The sequence below is a fragment of the Zea mays genome, chromosome 2, assembly GCF_902167145.1.
Source record: "Zea mays cultivar B73 chromosome 2, Zm-B73-REFERENCE-NAM-5.0, whole genome shotgun sequence".
NCBI classification, from domain to species: domain Eukaryota; kingdom Viridiplantae; phylum Streptophyta; class Magnoliopsida; order Poales; family Poaceae; genus Zea; species Zea mays.
Window position 1 is genome coordinate 104,620,164 of NC_050097.1, and position 22,384 is coordinate 104,642,547.

Genomic DNA, 22,384 nt, shown 5'->3' on the forward strand with positions numbered 1-22,384 from the left:
ATGATTTTTGGTACTTTCCTCTCTATGGAGGTGCTTTCTTTTTGGGATATCAACTTGGGTTCTATGATAAAACTTGGCTTCTACTAATGATAAATAGCTGACAAACTATAGCGACTGCTTTGAGCTTAACCCTACATATAGCTAGTCCACTTCAGCCAAACAGGACATTTGCTAAGTTCGTTGATGTGTACTCACCCTTACTTAAACACCAAACACCTGGTTGTCCACATTGCAACAATTGTTTAGGAGAAGATGAAGGCACCGTAGAGGATGTTTAGGAGTTTTAGGACTTCGAGGAGTTCTAAACTAGATTAGCGGCAAACCCCCAGTCAGCTGCCTGTGAAGGCCTTATCTTACTATGTTTCATTTAACACTTTGAATTCTGTTTAAGTTAATAACTATGTGGATGTTTCGGCATCACGATGTAATAAAGTAATACTTCTTTATGCTATTATTTGAGCACTATGATGATATCCAATTATGTAACCGCTGTGTACGTGAATTTCTAATCCTGGCACGTACATGGTTCGCATTCGGTTTTCCTTCCAAAATACGGTGTGATACTATACTTATATCGAAGCCTAATTAGCCAAGGCTCAGCATCCGAAGCATCCTGTAACACCCCTGGTGTTACTACCACTAAAACTTTAGCATAACATCATGATCATTAGCATATCATGTGATTCTTACACTTACAATGCATTCACTAGGCAAAAATTTCAAATGGGTTCTATTGATGTGACTAGTCATGGGTAAAACCCTAGGGTAGGGTACTTAACCCTAAACTGAGCTTAGGGTGTCAAGGGAAGCCCAAGTATGAGAAAACTTCAAAAGATAAGAGAAATGATCTTAAAATATCATATTTGAAGGACTTTAGTGATACCAAACCCCTAAAGTGCTAAAAACCCTGAAAAGACCCCTGGAAAACTCTGAATTAAAACCCTAGGGGGCTAAGTGTAAATTTTGTACACTTTTGGACTAAAGTGCAAAAACAAAGATAATATAACTATGTGCTTCTCATATTCAAGGATTTACAAGTGAAAATGTGGGGTTTGGACTTATTTGCAAAAAGCACCACTTAAACCCTATTGAGTTAAGTCTGAATTTCAGTGAATGGGGTCAACTTTGAAGCCCTGTACCTTCAAAATCATAAGGATTTTGCCCTAGGTCAACACATCAAATTTGTAGAGCTATATAAGGAGAACAAATTTTATTAAGTAAGTAAGCCTTAGTGCTACATGAAAATGGGAGAAAAACAGACCTGAAGATGGTCTGTCAGTCGAGCACAACCCTGAAACTGGACTGACAGTAAACTAGGACCAGGTTTGAGAGCTGTTTTGAGAATGGTCTAATGAGAATTGAAGTATGGTGACTATAGTGAAATTAAAGCCAGATTGTAGGAGAACAACCTTGCTAAAGGTGGATTAGCATGTTGTCACATAGAAATTTGAGATCTGGGCTCTGCAAACAGCTCAGTCAGGCATCCTGATAGGAACTCTAATGGTATAGTGGACTGAACGAGATCGCAGGTGCAGTGCACCTTGCCGCCGGCGACCCCTGTGCTTGGATTCACGCCGCCGAGGTGATCCATGCTCACCGGTGCCCGGATAACGCCTCGTGGTGAAAAGATCTTCACCGCGGATGAGCTCGAAGCCACTGTTCCACCCTATGTCGTGCCCACTTGCGCCGGCGATGTGGCGCAGCGACCATCGTCGAGGCATGCGCCGCCTGCCGTGATTCCGACATGCCTAAACCCTTTAACCTCATCGCAGTGAGTCACCGTAACCCACCCGTTCATCGCCGGTGAGCTTGCCACGGTAAACGTCACGAATTGCTAGCGCCAGTAACCTCTTCCCTCTCCGGCCGCCACCGCGCCAACTCCAAATCACAAGCCACCACCCCCGAATCCTATAAATTGAGCACACATTTGGCTCCGCCATGTAGTCAAGCACTCAACGTACCCACCCGTGCCTCAGATTACCCACCAAAGAGCCCCAATTTGGGATTTCCCCCAAATCGGTCTAGAACACCGCGCGAAGTAACCTCGCCGTGGCCAACGTGTTTTAGGTCCGTTCATGTCCTCTAGTTCCTCGTTTCAGTATCCTTAGGTGCTCTTGATACTCTCTGACCCATCCAATTGAGCTAGAATCCATTGGATCATCAGGAACATCTCGATCGGTCCATTCCTCGCGCTGTCACCATGGACAGTATGATTAAGAGCTCGAACTCTACAATTGATGGAGGGGAAATGGTTAGGAGGGGTCAAATTTGGTGTCAACCGCACCGGAGCACCGGTAGTTAAGTTATCCGGTCGGTATGAGCTCGCCGAAGATCTTGCTCCGCCGTCCACCGTCGTGGACCTGACGTTGTAAAGAAATAAGAACGCAGGGGCCTAATTGCGACTGTTAGTGACACAATGAAATAGGATGCAGGGCTCTTAACCAGTTATCCAAACCATTAGGGGCCTCTGTGTAAATCCGGCAACGCGGGCGCGTTCGTCTGGTTGTGGGCCGGATTTGGCTAGTTTCAACCTAGAACTGTTCACAGTTTTATTTTTTTTCTTTTATGCCAAGCTTAGAAAATCCATAGAAAATTCCAGGAAAATGTTAAAAATATGAGACCAATTTTTATAAAATACAATGGAACCAACACACAGAAGATGATCCGACACATTGATGTCTGTGTCGAAGTCGGTGTCACGCGCCCCCACCTCATCAACACGCGCCTCCGATGTGTTGTAATATCTGCACGACAGGTGAAACGCTCTTGGGCAAGGTAAAGAATTCAGATACCGAACTTGTCAAGTGATCAGGTGCACCTGCAGGGTTGTCTGAGGTCCGATGGACAAGGACAACTGTAGGTGGGCCTAATGACTTGGGAGGTTCTGTCACACATCCCCTTCAGCCACCTTTGGTATGTCCCACTCAACTGCCAAAGGCCACGTTTTAAAATCTAAGTATTCTTGAACAAGATCCCTCGTCCCATTGTAAGTGCTAATAGCATTGAACGCAACTATGGCATCTTAGGCTTCGAAATTGATATAACACGTTGTTTTATTAAATCCAAAATTTGTCGCAATAGGAGATTTAATAATTACTAATATGCCAACACATGCAGTCAAGTCATTCTTCATATAAATACATTATTTTGCCCATTCATTCGACCACTTGCTTCGGTAGGCTAACGCAGGGAACATTGAACCCCTTCAGTATGCGAAGTTATAACAACCAAAATTATTGTGGAGGCCTCTTGTTGCCTTCATCTGGAAATGCAGTTCATGAATATGGCTAAAGGCCTCGCAAAAAGCTTTGGTGTCAAATTTTATTCCCTGGCTTCAAATAGCCTAGATAAAAATTCCTAAACACACTATAGCGTTTGGGGTAAGTTGATGGAGGTAGATGTTCAACCGCTTCAACACAGTAACTACCGTCTTATGCAAGGGAAACCTAAGTCCAGCCTTCAAGTAACACTGAAACACAACAACTTCGTCCTCCCTAGGACTCGGTACTAACCCATCACCCCTAACCGCACCCAGTCAATATAGCCAAAGCGGTTAAGTACCTCGATGTGCCCTTATTTGATTTTGGATTTTCCGAAGTCCACATTGCTTGGCTTCGTAGGGCGAATGATTGTGTTATCCTCTTCAAAACCACTTCCACGTTGTCTCCGGACTAGTTTAACAAGCCAGCTTCGGCTTGAGGAGCAGTGGCTCCCATTGCTAGAACAATCTCTTCAGCTTGGGCCTCTGGCGCATTTATCGGGGGTGTCAGCGACATCTCGAGCCGCACTATGAAAAAAGCAAGTGATCTCTGAAACTGCCTAAGGTTGGTTCGAGAGCAAAGGAACATTGGTTGAAAACTAGCTTCAAAGGCAAAGAGAGCACTAGTAGCTGTGAGTGCAAGCAGCAAAAGGCGTACCCTATAATGTTGGGTGCCACCACCTTTTATACACGTAGTCATCTCGCCTTAACTGTCTCACCCAATGACCAGTGGGTCCCACTGCGTGTCAACTGATTTTATAATGAGCTTCGAGAAGGTGTTTTTTGGACCTTTGGCGCAAGGCCTCCCAATTATAAATTATTGCGATCTAAGCTCGTTATCAAATAACGACCTCATCCCGCAAGGGGCTACTGTTGGGGGCCTATATTTCTGAAAGTCCTTTGTTTTGTTTTGTCATACAATTGCTTAAGGGTGCAAGGTTTTGCCGAAGATCGTTTGAATCTCGAAGGTTGTTTATCTAACATCTGGCTTCAGCGGTGAACAAGTGCATTTAGGAATGTTCTTACAGGAGTATGAAGCCAAACTTCGACAGAGAGCGACATACAAAACACTTCATCTATATGCAAGCGGCAAAGATAGTGGCCGAAGACAGCAGCTTTGGCCAAAAGTCGAGGGGAAGAGGCAGCTGACTGATGAAGGCTGGGACTCGTGGAGTCAGGAATGAAGAAAAGTACACTGCTGCCCCATTGTTTTTGTAAACGACGTATGTAAAAATGGATGGGCATTATTGTAAATCCATACTAGGTCGGTTTATCTCCCTATAAATATATGAATAGTACCCCGCATAAAGTACCATTAGCCAGGCTCTGCCTCTGAAACCCCTTCGTGCTATCTTACATCAAAAAGCCGAAGGTATGATTGTAAAACTTGTTTTGTATGAGAGAAATGAGATGTTAAGGCAGATGAGTTCCCATATCTCTACCATACTTTGTGTATTGCATTGGATTACAATCTACCTTTGTCAATAAGATGTTATCCCGATAACACATCAAAGAGAAAGGTCTTTGCCTTTTAACATTGTGTTGCCTTGTTTTTGATTCCATACAGCAATTGAAAACAATTGACCAACAAGTTCAATCACGTTCATTTCCTCCAGCGTAACCATGATTAGTAACATTTGACACTACATGTTCGCTCTGTGGAAGAGGTTGTTGTGTCTCGTGAACAAACTGAAATCTATCATTGACGTTTGTAGGTTTTCAAGTTGTATAAAGCGAAGAGAAACCCACTCTATGCTTTGTCGAAGTTATGTAATCCTTCATAAATTCTCGGCATACTAGATGAGATATGATTTGTTCTCAGCCATCAAATACAACATCATTTTTGCAATCCATGCATGGACAATAAATGTGCTTTGTCTTTGTTCTACAAGCATGGTTCGTAGCGACATCAATAAACCTATGGACCTCGGATATGTATGATAGATCTAGCCTTGATAAGTTATACATCCAGGATGTCCTCTGCATCATCACATGTAGTAAAAAAGTAACATAAACACACAAGAACACAAATTGGCAAGAGAAACATAAACAAGCATTTCCTACCAACTAAATATATCATGGATAAACAAAAATTGGTAAAAGAAAACATAAACCAACCTTTGTAGCAACCTTCTTCCAAAAAATAAAGATCAAAATCTCCCCCTTGTATTTTGTGAAATCTGGCCCTCCAATGAAAGTTGGGCTATGAGCTACAATTCCTGTTGGGAAGGATGAAGGGGTATTTATACAACAAAGGTCACATGTGGTTGGATTAGGCAACCTAACCAATTTATCTCTAACACATGGTGAAACCCTAGATCCAAAATGTGGCTAATATTGAGAAAGAATGAACTAAAATTGGCAAGAGAAACATAAACCAAAGTTTCCTAGCAACTAATAAATGAAAAAAAATCTTAAGACCCAAACCAATCTTGGATAAACTGAATTCAGAACTAAACATGAAAAGGAGAGAGAGAACACACAATATCTAACCATCTTAAAGAACCAAATTTAAATAATTAGGTAAAATACTAGCTACACTCTTCTCTCTAACACATGGTAAAAAGCCTAGTTCCAAAATGTAGCTAAAATTGAGCAAAAATGAACAATAATTGGCAATTAAAACATAATTAAACCAACCTTTCATAGAAACTAATAAAAAACCTTAATTACTAAACCTATCTTCCTCTCTCCCCATATAATCACATGCACCATTCATTAAACAACTAAATATGTCATGGATAAATTTGAGAACTAAACAAGAAAAGTAGAGAGAATAGACAAAATCTAACCATCTTAAGCAACCTCATTTGAAGAAATAGAGAAAACTAGAAAGTATGGTGCGCCGTTGGCGCGCCATTGGTTAGCTATGGGCTTGGGTAGTTAATTTTCTGTTATGTATGTAGGCATTATATTGTCGGTGGGTTGGATGAAACAAATATTTATAGTGATCAAGTGGATGGTACTAAATCTTGCCCTAAATTTTTTGGTGATTGGAGACAGTAAGCAAAAATATATTTTTATGGAACTACATTGAGAAACAAAAAATACTCAGACCATTTTCCCATGTATATATATACCTAATATTAAAGGAAAAGTGGATTCTTCTATCCATCATATTTTACTTCATGCAAGTGTATTTGCTACTCTGAATAAAAGGTAATATGCAACCTATGTTTGAAATGGTTGGCCTAAAACAATTGCAAAAGGTCACATATTTGTGACTGACTGACTGTAGAGAGAGTAGGTCGCTAGGACTGCTATTGTGTACCTTCCAAAGATGTTTTTATGGTACAATTATATTTTTCCATGTAAGTTATTCATACGACATGTTTTTATTTATGCATGGAAAGAGTTCAGGTAACCTTTTTCCTACACCTTGCAATCAGTACAATATTAGGACTTGAAGAAGGAAGAGATTGCATAATTGTTGGAACTTTATATTTTCTTAAGCTGGCGAAGGGAATATGGAGATGCCTCTCGAGAAGCAAATGGCAAGGCTATGGAACCAAGATGTCTTTTATTATTGATAAAAAATATAAGTGAGCAATGAATATCATATGAATCTAATTAATTATTTCAAATGGTTAGTGTATTCTCTTTTGTTGATAATCTACATGCAAATGTTTTATTAATGTTTTAATCTACTCATTAGCAAAGGATGTACAGAGATGTATGTTGAATAATTGTGACTCTTCCTCTTTCTTCTTTTTATCTTTTTTACTCTTTCTTTTTTTTCCGCGAGTCTCCTTTGGTCTTTGGTATTTTGCCTAGCAGACTGTTTGCTTGGCAGACTCCACTCATTTTCTTCTTTTTATATAGCAGAGGACTAAGGACATTCATCATGTGACACGTTTCCATTACTAACGTCATCAAGGTTATCATTGCAAAAATGAAGTACAGTTAGTGTTGTAGCTGTAGGAGCAAAAAGTAGTGAACAAATTAGCACAAGACAAGCAGACTGATTTTTCTTTACAATAGTAGTTCACTTTTAGACAGAAAAGAAGGCGCGTGTGAATCAGGCATCGCATGCAGTTAGGAATGAAGATTTGGCACGCTCCTACCAAAACTAAAACCATGTGTCGCCATTAAGGCTTTGTTGACCATGATGATACCAACAGATGTGACGACATTGAACATCCATGCGCCAGCATCTAGTACTGCTTTCCACTCCGCCTTGCTTCCTAGCGCCATACTTTCTTGACATGTAGAGTCTAATACTCGAATTTTCTATAGGGGGAGAACCCAGTAAAGGACAGGGATGTTCCAATATTTTTTCCAAAAAATCAAAGTTAGTATGTATGTACACGCTTGGTAATTAGATCAGATCCGGATGCAAATAGCCAGATAGCTCAAGTTAGGGTTCTGATGGTGCTAGGTATCACACAGCAGAAAAGGAAGAGAAAGGGCATACTCGACGAGGAACTGGGCACCTGGCGTAGTCCGGCGGTGGCGCCCACTTGCCGCACGAGATTCACGGGCACCAGGGCCTGGACGGAGAAGGGAGAAAATGCAGGGGTGAAGTTTGTGGCTCGGTCGGTTTGGTAGTTCTGTGTTAGACTGGTATACAATCCTCAGTATTCTCACTTTGTGGATGTAACTTGAGCTTTAATGTCTTCCAGAAAGGTCTTACCATTCGATCAAGATCCTACGGATGATATGCGACATGGTGACGTGGAGGGCTTTCCTGGGCGTAAATGTGCGCTGGTTTCGTTCTAAAAGATAACCTAACTATACTATTCTCTCTCATAGGTCCAGAATTGAGCAAGAAGGAACAAAAATTGACAAGAGAAACATAAACCAACCTTTCTTAGCAACCTTCTTCCAAAAAATGAAGATCAAACCCCCTGTGTATTTTGTGAAATCTGGACCTATAAAATTGCCTCCAATTTAAGTTGGCTGCGAGCTACAGGTCCTGTCGGGGAGGACGAAGGAGTATTTATACTACAAAGTTCACTGACGGTTGGCTTAAGAAACCACCCGTGAAAATCGTCATTTTCCACTTGCGGCACCAACCGCAAGTGGAAATGGGCGATTTCCACTGACGGTTTCTTAAGCTTGTCCATCTGTTTATTTTCACTGGCGTGCGATAACTGAAACATTTTCACTGGTGCGATAACTGAAACCGCCAGTGAAAATTTATATGTACCGTAGGTTTAGAGCTCTTTTATACTAGTGATAAGGACCCTTCTTTATCTCAAAATATGGACTATGGATGCATGGACCTACCCCGGTGATCCAGCTATGTACAGCCCAAGGGTTACCCGATAACCAGTACATAAATTCCTCTCTAACTAGCAGCCAAAAATGATTCTTGGAGGTGCTGGCAACAAATAAATAGCATCTAATTTCCGTCCTGATATGGTTAATAAGGTCTCAATTAAGCCATGATTTCTCTGATTTCGTCTGAGACCTCTCTTGCAACTATATATATAACCGGGGTCGAAGGAAGAACAGCGTACACATAACAGCAGCACATCAAGATCCACATAGCATAAACCAGATCTTCTCTCTTTATTATAACTTCAATTCATTTCCTCATGGCGCTGCTGGCCAAGATGGGCACCGGTGTCCTATTGTTTGCTGCTCTTTTCATCGTCATGGCCATGGTCATGTCATCCTGCAGTGCAGCAATAGGTATTTGTAATATTTTTGTTTGCTATATATAATTATTATATATATGTCGCGCTTGCTAGCTGACGGAGACTTGTGGATCAAACGATAGACTACTGCCAGTATGTGGTGCCGTGCAACGCGACGACGTGCTTCGAGTACTGCCAGAAGAACAACTACAAGAACTTCCAGACGTACTGCACTCCGGGGAAATACTACCCCATCTGCTGCTGCCGAGTGCCATGAACGGCCGCCGGCGTATATTAGAAAAGGTTTGGTTTCAAATGAAATGGAGGCACTTCGATCTTCCTGGTTCGCTTCCTATGAGGTTATATCCAGGCGTTCAGCAATAATGATTTTTGTAACGGCTAGGATTCAATATAATATACTGAATGGATATTATTCCTTACCGAAAGGCGTATGCATGAACTTGTTATTATGGATACGGCCTCTCAGTCTTAATTGGGGGTATAAAACAAAGTAAAAGCCTGAAAGAAAGAAAAAAAGAGATACAGAATCGATTATAAGAGTACATATAAATGATATAAGATGGACCTTGAAGTGATTATTAGTGACATATATATGACCATGCCTTCTAAATTAAAACTTGTCATCCTCTCTCACTTGAATTTAAGTCGTCCCCGAATCGTGGTGCATCAACGCCGGACTCGTCTTATGTCGAGTGTCTTTGCCGAGTGTATTTGGACAAATAAACACTACACGACGGTTGATCTTTAGCGACCCTTATTAGGTACCAACTGTTGGTTGCTAAAGGTTAGGGACCGATGGTCAGTCGCTAAATCCTTTTGTAGCAACGGTCGATTGGTCGCTAAAAGTCTAGAAATTTAACAGCTTATAGTTGGTCGCTATAGATATCGTCGGGGACTAGCGGTGGGTCGCTATAGAGCAAGGATCACTATCAAATCTTATAGCCTGAACGTACATGTAGATGTTAGTGACTAAAAATTAATTAAAACAAGTAAACATTGATCGCTAAATTGTAGTAAAGAAAAAAGAATTGTAGAAAAGAAAAAAAGAATTATGGAAAAGAAAACTGTAACACCTCAGGTGTTTATATTCCGCTCGACAACGAGTATGGATTTAAGCACGTGATATCAGTAAATAAAACGGACACTAAGGTATAATTATCTTCGTCTATCACGATTTTGATATCGTGTCTGTCTCCAACTGTGTCTGTCTCCATCTGTCTAAATTGTCCTAATTTATTTTTCAAAAAATCAGACTTTAGTAATTTTTGGAACATCGAATCCAGTATCGTTTCGGTTAAGTCATCGACGTCTTGCCCAAACTCTAATCTTTGAAATCAACTGTGGTTCCTGAAAATTCATTTGAAATTCTTTCACGCTTGTGTTGCACGTGTCTCTCTGTGGCATGGCGCGACGCGTGGCAGGTGCTAACCGGTGTCTGGACAGTGCACAACCTCTCGTCCGTGTGAGCGATGCGTGACGTCGCTTTCGAAAGGATAACACTTTCAAAGTCGCATCGATCTCGCGTATTTATTTCGCGATATGTCGAGTCTTGTGTCCGTTTAAAATTTATAGATTAAGAAAATACGAATTTGAAAGCTTGACCCACTCTTACGATTTTATCCCGAACAAATTAATGGGAACTCGACGAAAATGATTTTCAGTCCGAAACAGATCAGACCAGTGTGATTAGAACTGAAAGCGAGTAATTGATAATTGCATTTAACTTTGTGTAAAGAAATGGGAGAGGAAAAATATCCAGCCGATCCTCATCGTCTCGCACAGCAAAAAAATCTCTGAAAGAAAAATCTTCTCCCGCCGCGTGTGCCAGCCTCATCCGCTCGGGCAGCAGGGCAAAAGATCTGGTCGCCGTCTTTATCGTCACCAGCGTGCCGAGCCGAGCGGCTCCCACGCGCTCCTCTCCCTCCCTCATCTCCCTCCTCTGCCGGCGTCTTCTCCCTACCCTCGGCCATGGCGCTTGTCGTCGCGCCCTGCTCTCTGTCCCACGCGCGTCCCTGCTTCAGCGCCCTCTCCTCCCTGCCCTGGAGCTCGCCCCATCTCCCATGGCCGCCCCTCCCTGCTGCAGCTTGACGCCCCCCTACAGCAGGCCAGCCATGGCGCCCTCACCTCCAGTCGCCTCTCATTGCTCCACCCCTTCCCATGGCCGCCTGCAGCTTCACCATGGTGAGCTCGCCCTCCCTCAAACCCTAGCCGAGTTTTTCCATGGTGCCCTAGACACCAGCTCCCACTCTTGCTGTCTCCCATGGCTAAGCACCTCCCTGGTGGCTGAGTATGGCCCCTGCACTCGCCCTTCCTCTACTGCAACAGCAACAGCCCGTTCCACGGTGTCGTCGACCTTTGGTGAGACCATGTTGTTCTCGCTGTTTGTGTGCCCTAGCTGCTCGATGAAATGTCTAAACTATGTGTTGTCGCTACTCGCAGATAGTTGTCAACACCACGCCTCGCGCGGATCGTCCGGTGGTAAGGTAGGCCAACTAGGTTTTGCTCCATATGTGGATGATGTGTGTGATGTTGAGATGATGATTGATTGGTGCGTGTCCTTTGCAGCGATTTAGGAAGATGGTAGTACTATGTTTGAATAAGCAGGTGAGATCCGTGCGATGTTTGTTAGGTGTTTGATAGAAGGCTTGAACCAGAGATCCTCGCCGTTTCATGGTTTTCAAATCGGATTTAGTCACGGGTGAACTAATTTGCACTCTTGTTGGTTGATTTGATGAATAACTTGGAGGATTATGACCATGCTTATAAGATTGTTATGACATATAAACCTTAGATTTAAAATGATTATGTGGGAGTAGTAGTGGTGCTTCCCATAAACTTGTTTAAGTATGTGTATAGTGCGCTTAAATTGCTTCTTTGATTACATAATGTGAGAGTAGATTCAAAATACTAGGTTATGTAAAGTGGATGGATTCATGGTTATAAAGTAGAACTAATCTATATATGTGATTAGAAAGTGCCAAGCCCATGATAATTATAGGAGTAAATTGAATGTTTGCTGTAAATGGTCTAGTTGTGAATGATATTATAATTGTGATGCTTTTGTGAATATATAATTGTGGTGCTTTTGTGTTTATGTGATGGATCTATGACTGTGGTATACTGATTAACTGTGTATGTCTTTATGATTTGTGTATAAAAATCTATGATTTGTGGTGCTTAATTAAATGTATATTATTATTAATAACAACTATAAAAAGGGCGACTTTCTGTTGGTTGCTAAATGTATAATATGACGACTTACGGTTGGTTGCTAAATCAATAGTACAGCAACTCACGGTTGGTCGCTAAATATACAATATTAGCAACGGATGGTCGGTCGCTAAAAAGATGTCGGTCGCTAAAGCCTTTAGCGACGGCACTCACAGCGACCATCCTTATGGGTCGCTAAAAGTTTTTAGCGACCAACCGTAGGTCGCTGAAGGCCGTTTCAGCAACCAACCATAGGTCGCTGTAAGTGAACCGTCGTGTAGTGAAAACTCGGCAAATATGTTATCGGTAAAGAGTTATTTACCGAGTATTTTTCGGTATTCGGTAAAGACTTTGTCAAGTGTCAAACAACACTCGACAAATTAAGAATCACAAAAAACATAAAATACAGTAAAACATTTTTTAAATCAATGGAACAACTCCCCGAACACCGCCATTGCCTTACACATCACTATATCATTTTCACCTTTTTTTGAATCAAATTTACTTGCTTTGTGAATGGTGAGTTTCCTCTATGTTGACCACTCGAGGCCCACATGCGTCATGCGCCATATATCTGAACCCCCTAGCCCACACACGCCTGTGAAACCTCGAGGGTCGGCTCTGATACCATTTGTAACACGTCGTCCAATCCCTGGACCGGCGGTACTTACTCCTGGCAGCTCTCTAGGATCATATATTGTCCCCACAGACTAACACAAGTCTTTTGTTTGCACTTCGTCCTCACTCATGCGCACCCACTCATGCGCACCCGAGAAAACGTCCCGGTCGGTCACCCATCCCAAATTGCTCCAAGCCAAGCACGCTTAACATGGAGGTTCTTTCGAGATAAGCTTCCGAAAAAGAAGATACACCTTGTTGGTATGGATAGTCTATTAACTCTATTAAGGCAAAGTATCCAATGCACATAGACTACTTATGCACATATGCACACATAAAATCCAGATCCTCCATCTAGAATCCAACGGCACCTGACTCTTTTGCAAAAAGAACCTCCCGCAACGGCTGCCAACGGTTGTTGCAAAAAGAACCTCCCGCAAAACCTGGTTGGAGTATCGTTCGATTCAATATGTATGATCTGGATGTTATGTGTGCACATGTGCATTTCTTTGCTATGTGCATTCGATACTTTGCCCTCTATTAAGCCTTGAGCCAGGATATTACCATCCCATGGGCCAGGATATCACAATAAGATCATTATATGAATTGGAACATGGTGAACCACACGGGAAAATAGTGCTACCACAAGGGTGGTATGGGACGCCCTTGGCTGACTAATAGGAAAGCTATTGGAGGACTAACTTACCTGAAAGAGGCAAGGGCAGTAGGGGACTGGTCGGTGTAGGGAGGTTCTCGGGTTGATTTTGCTGCGATGGCGGTCAGATGGGGGATCCCTGGATTGCGCTTCCTAGAAACTGTAGCGGGTTTTCTGAAGCTAGTGTAACTTTGTAAAGGTCACATAGTGTTACCCTGCCTCGTCTCCTTGGTAGAGATGAATGGGAAGTCGTGATCTCTTGGCAAATGGGTAACATGACATGTGCGTAAAGATGTGCAACCTATGCAGAGTGTGAAATTGGTATATCAGTCGTGCTCACGGTCATGAGCGGCTCGAACACTCACATGATCAATTTATGGAAGTTAAATTTAATTTGTCATTTGCATCACATTGTGGTTTATTATTAATTTTGATCTACTATTATTCTGGTTTGGTATTTACTTACATTTAGTAACTGCTAATAAAATTTGACCCACTTATTAAAAGTAATGCTCAGCTTTAACCATTATTTGTTGATCAGCCTTACACTTCACATGAACTCACACCTTTGGAGAGTTCGTGCACATTATTCCCCAAAACTTGTTGAGCTATGATATTTTGTGAGCTCACTCTTGCGATATGTAAACCCCCCATAGATATGAGCTTATCTATGTGGCGTATCCCAGTCAGCTTGATGGCACCAAGGAATAATTATTTAGTTCGTTTTATTGTTATCATCTATTTTTGTAAGACTTCCACTATGTAATAATGATACTTGTGACATTTATCTCTATACACTTTGTCATTATATGTGGTGTTCTTCTTTGGCGCACATATGAGACGCACCCGGCTTTATCCCTTAAATTCGGGTGTGACAGGCCATTAGCCCAACACCACAGGAAGAAGAGCTGGATCAAGAAATCAGAGATCTAGAGTCTATCCACCAACAAGTGGATAGAAGAAAGGAGAAAATGCTTTGGCTATCTGAACTCTAGAAGAAGATTGATGAAGCTGCCGAAGAGATGCGCCACATCACACAAGACAACGAACAAGGGTGAAGGCCACAACAGAGAGACTTCATCAGGAAAGACAAAGCTATGATGATGTATGGTATGACGATTTCCATCATGATAACATTGCTTTTGATGATGCTTCCCCCTAGCCACAGAAATGCAGGCTACCCCATGGCCACCTTCGTACAAACCACCACAGCTTCTCATGTATGACGGGCATTCGAACCCAAAGCAGTTCCTCATGAGTTACGAAGCAACCATATCATCATATGGTGGCAACAATGCTGTCATGGCGAAATCCTTTGTCATGGCAGTCAGGAGTTGTAACACCCTGAATTTGGGGGTATAAAATTTCTTCTCTAAATTCCTACCAAATTCAGGTGTTACCTCTTGTCTCTCTCTCTAGACTTCCTCTCTCTTCCTTTTGATGAGAGTTAAGTCAATTAGGTGAGGGATTAATTAATTATTTTATCAAAACCTATCTGAGTCATGAAATGTTGCATCATGCTGAGCCTAAATTTCCTTTTGTTTGATGCACGTGTTTGATATTGTTTGAATTTGAATTTGATTTGAAATCCATAGATAAAATAAAAAGAAAAGCAATTAGAAATTCAGAGAAAATGGAAAAGCGCATTTCAGCCAACTTGGCCCAACTCAGCCTAGCCAGGCCGCGCGCGCCCGCATCGCCTGACAGGTGGGTCCCACCTGTCAGCGATGGCCCGCGTCCGCGCTCTCTTCCCCTCCCTCTGCCCGGTGGGGCCGGTCTGTCGGTGCCGATTTCCTTCGCCCACGCGCCCAAGCTCTCTCTCTCTGTCCCGTGGGCCCGACCCGTTAGCGCTGTGAGCCGTTCCCTCCGTGCACTCGCTCCCTCTCGCTGCGCCGTGGGGCCCCCTGTCAGATCTGCCTTCTATGCAAACCGCCATGGACCAACACGCACGCACGCCGAGAACCCAGGCCACGTCACCTGCCCACGTGCCCCACCTCCCTTTTGAGCATCGCCCACACCTGTTCTCTCTCCCCTACCTCATTTCGCACAAGCTCGCCCTCTCTCACGCTCTGCCCTCGCTACTCGCGCTCGTCGGAGAACCGCGCCCGTCGTACCAGTCGTTCAGCCCGCCAAAAGCCGTGACAAGCCACCTCAAGCTCCGTCCTAAGGTGAGGAACTTGTTCCTATGCTTGGTTTACCTTATTTACGCATGGTCTTAGCTAATTTGGCCTCGTTGGAGTTCAGCCGCGCTGGTTCGCTGCGCCCTGCGCGGTAGCTGGCGGATTTAGCCTCGCATCGTGCCCTGCATTGGTCAGTAGTGCTCCCCTTCCTTCGCCGGAGCTAGTCCGAGCCGTAGCACGCCAGATTACCTCTCCCCACGACGAATTTTGCTCGCCAGAGTGACCTTTGCTTTGCCTGATATTTCCCCTCCACCGTCTACCTGTCTCTGTCCCGTTCTCATGACCCAGACCTCGCCATAGTGCTTGCTGAGTCCTCCCCAACCTCTCCGGCTACCCAGACCACCCCTAGTGCCCTAGTAGCCCTGGTCTGCCTTGCCTCTAGCGACTACGCCGCCATGTCCGCGGAAAGCGCCGCCCCTGGCTGACCGAAGGAGATAAAGCCCCTAATGCCCAATCCTAACCGTCCAGTCTTGATCGGATGGCCTAGATGCACGGATAACGATTTTGTGGTCAGTGTAGCCGGAATCGTTGGATTGCGATCTAGAGGCCAACGCGCCCAGCGCCCTCCGCACACCGCTGACTCATGGGCCCCGCGCATCAGTGCCTCAATCTGCCTCGAGCCTACTTGTCAGACGCTTGCGTCCGCGTGCCCGCCCGTTAGATCTAATCAGGGTCGTTGATCTGGATCGAACGGCTGACGGGACCCGATACCCCTTCGTGTGGTCTTTTTGTTAAAGAGACCCCTGGCTTTTTAGGAATCAACCCACAGTCCCAGGTTTTCGCGCGCAAGCCCCTGTGATTTTGCAGAAAAGCCCTAGCCTTTTAGTTAATCGTAGAATTAGACCTAGTTTTGTATTTTGAACTCCAAACTTGTTTATTTCATATCTTTTGCATATGAACTCCAAATTGAGTGATTCAAATTGCAAAATGTTCACAAGATTATTCTATACCTGGTTAAATTATAATCTTTTACTGTCTGCATGTGTTAATTTTATGTCTAGACTATAGGTTAGTGTAAGTGATGATTTATTTAATAAAAGGAAAACCCTAATAGTCATTACATGATTAACTTTCTAAGTTTAATGTCATATGAACCCATCCCTGGTATAATTTTGGTAATCCATTAAGATAAATGAATTTAAGTTATGTGATCCCCAAGATAGACAGTACTTAGAGAACCACGAACCCCTAGGTGTATTAGTCCACCCTAGACCCTAGACTTCGCTTTTGAGTTTGTTACTTTCTTTTGAATTAGTGTTCACTTGATTGTACATGTCTGGTGTATTGTTTATTTGTCATTATCCAAATGTGTTGAATGCATGGTCGTTTTGCGTAGACAACGAGCAGCCTGTGGTTTCTGAGTGTGTTGCCGAAGATCTTCCTAAGCAACAACCTGGTGAAGGCAAGTGTCCTCTGACCTATTATGTCTTACTTACTGTATAATTTATCGTCCCGGATTACTTTATTGAAACCTAAGGATTGACTAGCTGTATTTATCTTGTCCTTGTTTACCTTTTGGGTTATTATGGTTAGCTTCATGCTATTGCTCCACTTTAATCAACGAACATGATGTGAATATTTATGATACAATGTTATCCTTATGATTATAATGATGTTCTTATGGCACTTTTGGGGACTCAGGTTGTTTCCTGGAGTACTTCTCCGTAAGGACCTGTTCGTTGAGTGACCAACCGGGATAATAGTACAACCATGAGGGTGGAATGGGATGCCTTAGCTGATTAATTAGATTAACCTAGGTGTGTAGTTGGCTTTGCCGGAGGGCCGTCAATTGTAATACCCAAGATTTTAAATTATAAGGAGAGATAATGTCTTCATGTGTATTGACTGTACCTATTATCACATGTGAATACACACCATCAAAAAGGGGTTAAATAACCAAAGGCACCTAAATAAATCATGCAGCATGCTGAGTTTTTACTTGATAGTGCATTTGTAGATAATAAAATAAATGTGTCATTAGCAATATCTTAATATATTTAAACTCTAATTTGGAAAAAGAAAACTCTAAAGAAATGTGGAGAGGGAGGAAAAGAAGTACTAAAAATAAAATATAAACAAAATAAATACTATAAATAAAAGTAAGACTAGTATGTTCAAATTATACTTTCAATCTGAGGAGAATTTACCAAAGGATTTGATTTTGAAATTTGAATTCAAATGAGAAGGGGAAAATATAAATCAGAAAAAGGAAAATTGGAAAATAACTCGAGACTAATGGGCCGCAGCAGCTCATTTCGACCCAGCCAGATCTCCCCTCTGTGCGCACTCGGCCCAGCTCATGGGATGGTGTCACACCCGGTTTTGGAAGGTAAACCGAATGAAAACCATGTACGTGCCAGGATCAGAACTCACGTACACAGCGATTACATAATTGGACATTATCACACAATGCTTGAATTAAATAGCGGAAAGGTACTTAGTTACATCAAGATGTCCGAGACATCCACAGAGTCTATTACACAACCATAGTTCAACATAATTATCAAAGTGCGGAAATAAGAAACGTAGATGCTAAGCCTACACAGGCAGCTAACAGGGGTTTTGCCGCTAAGATAAACTAGAACACATCGTATTCCTGGAACTCCTCGAAGTCATCCATGTTGCCAGCTTCACTTCTTGAGCACTGAGAACAATGGGGACAACCTGGGGTGGGGTGGTTTGTAAAGCAAGGGTGAGTACACTTCAACGTACTCAGCAAATGTCCCGTTTGGCTAAAGTGGACTAGCTGTATGAGGAGTTAAGGTTAAGCAGTTGCTTTTAGTTGGTCAAGTTTTATTGTTATAAGTAGAGCCAAATTTTAGTAATAACCCAGTTATTACCCAGAGGCACTCCCTCCAAGAGGAAATACTAGAGATCAGAATTATAATCACCATTGTTAACCATCATCATAAAAGTAACCATTGTTCTTCTAATCGAAGAGGATCCCCAAGCTGCTCATAACCGTGAGCACGACTGATATACCAAATTTTAACACTCTGTAGAGGTTGCACACTTTACCCACATGTCGTGATTCCCATTCTGCCCGAGGTTCTAGCCTCTCCATTGGTCACTACCAAGGTGACCTAGCAAGGTCTCACTATGTATCCTTTACAAAGATTTCCCAGAGGACATAGCCGCCCGTTAGGTTTCTCTAGTTTGATAAACACAGTACATCTCCCCAGAGGAAGGGTGACTAACAAAAACCAAATCCAAGAACCTCTGCAACCAACCTCGGCAGAGCAAGTACTGTGCCCGGACCCCATTGACGGCCCTACGGCGAAGCCAACTACTCCTCTGGTTCCTCTAATTAATCAGCTAAGGGCGTCCCATTCCAACCTCATGGTTGCACTGTTATCTCGGGTTGTCACTCCCCAAACAGGTCCTTACGGAGAGGCACTCAGGAAAGAGCCTGAGCCCCCTAAAGAATCATAAGAACCTCATCGGGATAACATCATCGTATCATAAAAGATCACATCATGTTCATTGATTAAGTTTAAGCAATAGCATAAGCTAACCATGATTAACCCACAAAGGTAAACAAGGGTAAGGGAAATACAGACTAGTCAAACCTTAGGTTTTCAATAAAGTAATGCGGGATAGTGAATTATAAAGTAAAGTAGGACATGATAGGTCTGAGGACACTTGCCTTCACCAGGTTGTTGCTCAGGGAGGTCTCCAACAACACACTCAGGGAACTCGGACTGCACGTTGTCTAAATAAAGCGAGCATGCATTCAATACATTTGGAAAGTACAAATGAACATCACACCAAACATGTATAAGCATTGGAACACATCTTAAAGAGACTTAATACTACATAAAGGATAATGGATTCAAGTATAGCATAAACTATGGCATACATTAACTTTATTTGAAAATAGATTACTATTTCTCCTAAGTGTTATTTACAAGTACAACATCAAAGATCAATTGATTTTATGGTGACCTAAAATTTATAAACGAGATGAACTTATGTAATGCATATTATTAAGCTCACAAGTTTAAGCAAGTTTAAATCTCTAAATTTCTCCTTCATTTATTAACTAAATAAAACATACACCTACAATAGTTCATATTCAATCCTAAACATTTAGAGTGTGCATGGAGTGAGTGAACCTATTTTATTTAAACAGAGAATAATTCTATGAACATTTTGCAATTTGAATCACTAAATTTGGAGTTCATATGCAAAAGTTATGAAATAAACAAGTTTGGGAATTCAAAATATGAAATTAGGGCAAATTCTGTGATTAAATAAAAGTCCAGGGGTTTAATTAAAACAGACTAGGGACCTATACGCTAAAATAAAGGACGGTGGGTTGATTTCCTAAAACTAGGTGGTTTCTTAAGCAAAACAGCCACGCGAAGGGGTATCGGGTGAATCTAATCGTTGGATCAGAAAGCAACAGCCGAGATTAGATCTGTGGCCGAGGGCACGCGCGCGGCTGGGCGAGCACTGACAAGTGAGGCAGGGAGTGTCAGCGACAGAGGGGGAGAGCGCACTGACCGAGCGGGTCCAGCGCCAGAGGGGAAACAGACGCTGGTCCACGGCAACGCGCGGAGAGGGCGGAGCTGACAGGGCTGGCCCACGGCGCAGAGAGAGAAAAGAGGGACGCTCGGGGCAACGGTTCGACGACTCGCGATTCGGGCCCGCAAAACAGAGAGAGAAAGGAAGAGCGAGCGGGCGAAGGAAACCGGTGCCGACAGATCGGCCCCACTGGGCAGCGAGAGAGCGAGGGAGAGTGGGCGCTCAGGGTTGCGCCGATAGGTGGGGCTTGCTGTCAGGCAGAGAGGGCGCGCGGGCGCGCTCGGGCTGGGCTTAATGGGCTGCCTTGGGCCGAAATAGCTTTTCCTATTTCCCTGGAATTTCTAATGCCTTTTCCATTTCTTTTTCTATAGGGTTTTCAAATCCAAATTCAAACTAGGTTTCAAATTCAAATCAATTCAAACTTGTGCAACACTTCAAAGAATATTTTAAGCTCAGCATGATGCAACATGTCATGACTCATAAGGTTTTGACAAAAATAAATAATTAACCTCTACTAGTTTAAGCTATTTCTAAACAAAAAGGGAAAAGGGAGAGAGAATCTAGAGAGAGAGAAAGCCTAGAGTGAGAAAAGGAAGAGTAACACACGATTTTGGGTGATAATTAGAAAGAAATTTTATACCCCCAAAATCAGGGTGTTACAGACCTATCCCCCTTAAAAGAATCTCGCCCTCGAGATTCAGGGCTGGCTAGCAAAGAGTTTAGGGTACTTGGCTCTCAGATCATCTTCTCTTTCCCAGGTTGCTTCTTCTTCTAAGTGGTGGCCCCATTTGACTTTGCACATTCTGGTGGTGTTCCTCCGGGTGACCCGATCTGCTGTCTCTAGAATTTGAGTTGGCTTCTCAATATAGGTCAGATCTTCTTGAACTTCAAGATCCTCTGCTGGCAACTGCTCTTATGGCACTCTCAAGCATTTCTTCAACTGAGACACATGGAACACGTCGTGCACAGCTGACAGATTCTCCGGCAAACTGAGTTGATAAGCCACTTCTCCACGTCTTGCTTGAATCTGATATGGCCCAATATAACGAGGTGCTAGCTTGCCTTTGACTCCAAACCTCTTAGTTCCTCTGATAGGTGACACCTTCAAATAGACATAATCTCCCACTTCAAAACTGAGTTCCCTTCTTCTGGTGTCAGCATAGCTTCGCTGTCTAGACTGTGCTGCCTTCAAATTCTCTCGGACCATTCCAATGTTCTCTTCAGCTTCAAGCAAAATCTCGGGGCCGAATACCTGTCTTCCACCAGGTTGGTCCCAATGCAGTGGAGTTCTGCAGTTCCTTCCATAAAGCGCTTCAAACGGTGACATCTTCAGGCTGGCTTGGTAGCTGTTGTTGTAAGAGAATTCTGCATACGGTAGCCTCTTGGCCCATCCTAACTGGTCTTGCAAAGCACAAGCTCTCAACATATCCTCAAGAATCTGGTTGGTTCTCTCAGTCTGACCATCTGTTTGCGGGTGATAAGCTAAACTGAATTTCAAGTGTGTACCCAAAGCTTCATGTAGTTGCTGCCAAAAGTGAGAAGTAAACTGGGTGCCTCTATCCAATATTATCTTCTTTGGAATACCATACAAGCACACAATTCGAGACATGTATAACTCTGCCAACATTGCACTGTTATATGTGGTCTTGACTGGTATGAAATGGGCCGTATTTGTCAAACGGTTGTAACACCCCAGGTGTTACTTAGGGTTTTCACTTAAGACTACACAAGCCAAGCCCATCATCACATGTGGTTGAAATAGAGCAAAGCACACCAAACTTGGAACTCAAGGTCCTAAACAAGTGCAACCCATCTTAGATATCACACCCTAACTTATCATGCACATCTCATGGGGAGATTTGCCCAAACCCTAATTCAAACCCCTTTGGACAAGTGAAGCACTATAAGTAAGTGTGACCAAAAGGTTATGAAAACCCCATGATCATGACTTGGGCCATTTATAAAAGTTGTAGTACCCTTAATACCCTACAAATAATAGTAAGAAAGTGACCCCAAAAAGAATTCAGAAAAGCCCCAAGAGGTTCACCAAAGGGTTGAGCACAAAAGAAAATCAGGATTTTTCTAAGTCCAAAACCAACCCTTGGCCAAAGATCACACATGTTCACCCTCATTCAAACTTCAAAACAATTTGACCCAATTGACAAAGTGGCGCCAAATTACCTCTAAAAAACCCTGGAGAAAGTTGATCCCTACCCTAAGTCGTTTGACATGACTTGGCATAGCTTTTGTCCCGGTTTGGACAGCTATGACATAGGCAACTTCTCACCCCTCTATCTCCCTACCCCGACCGTATCTTGGCTTGGAACTCACA

General features: G+C 42.9%; 1 long non-coding RNA gene across 1 annotated transcript; it reads left to right on the forward strand.

Annotated features, from left to right (window-relative positions):
• The first annotated feature begins 8,656 nt into the window (after positions 1–8,656).
• LOC103646773 (uncharacterized) lies at positions 8,657–9,310 on the forward strand. Its single transcript, XR_562437.2, has 2 exons — positions 8,657–8,896; positions 8,985–9,310. It is a non-coding gene; the product is annotated as an uncharacterized lncRNA (long non-coding RNA).
• The last annotated feature ends 13,074 nt before the right edge of the window (positions 9,311–22,384 follow it).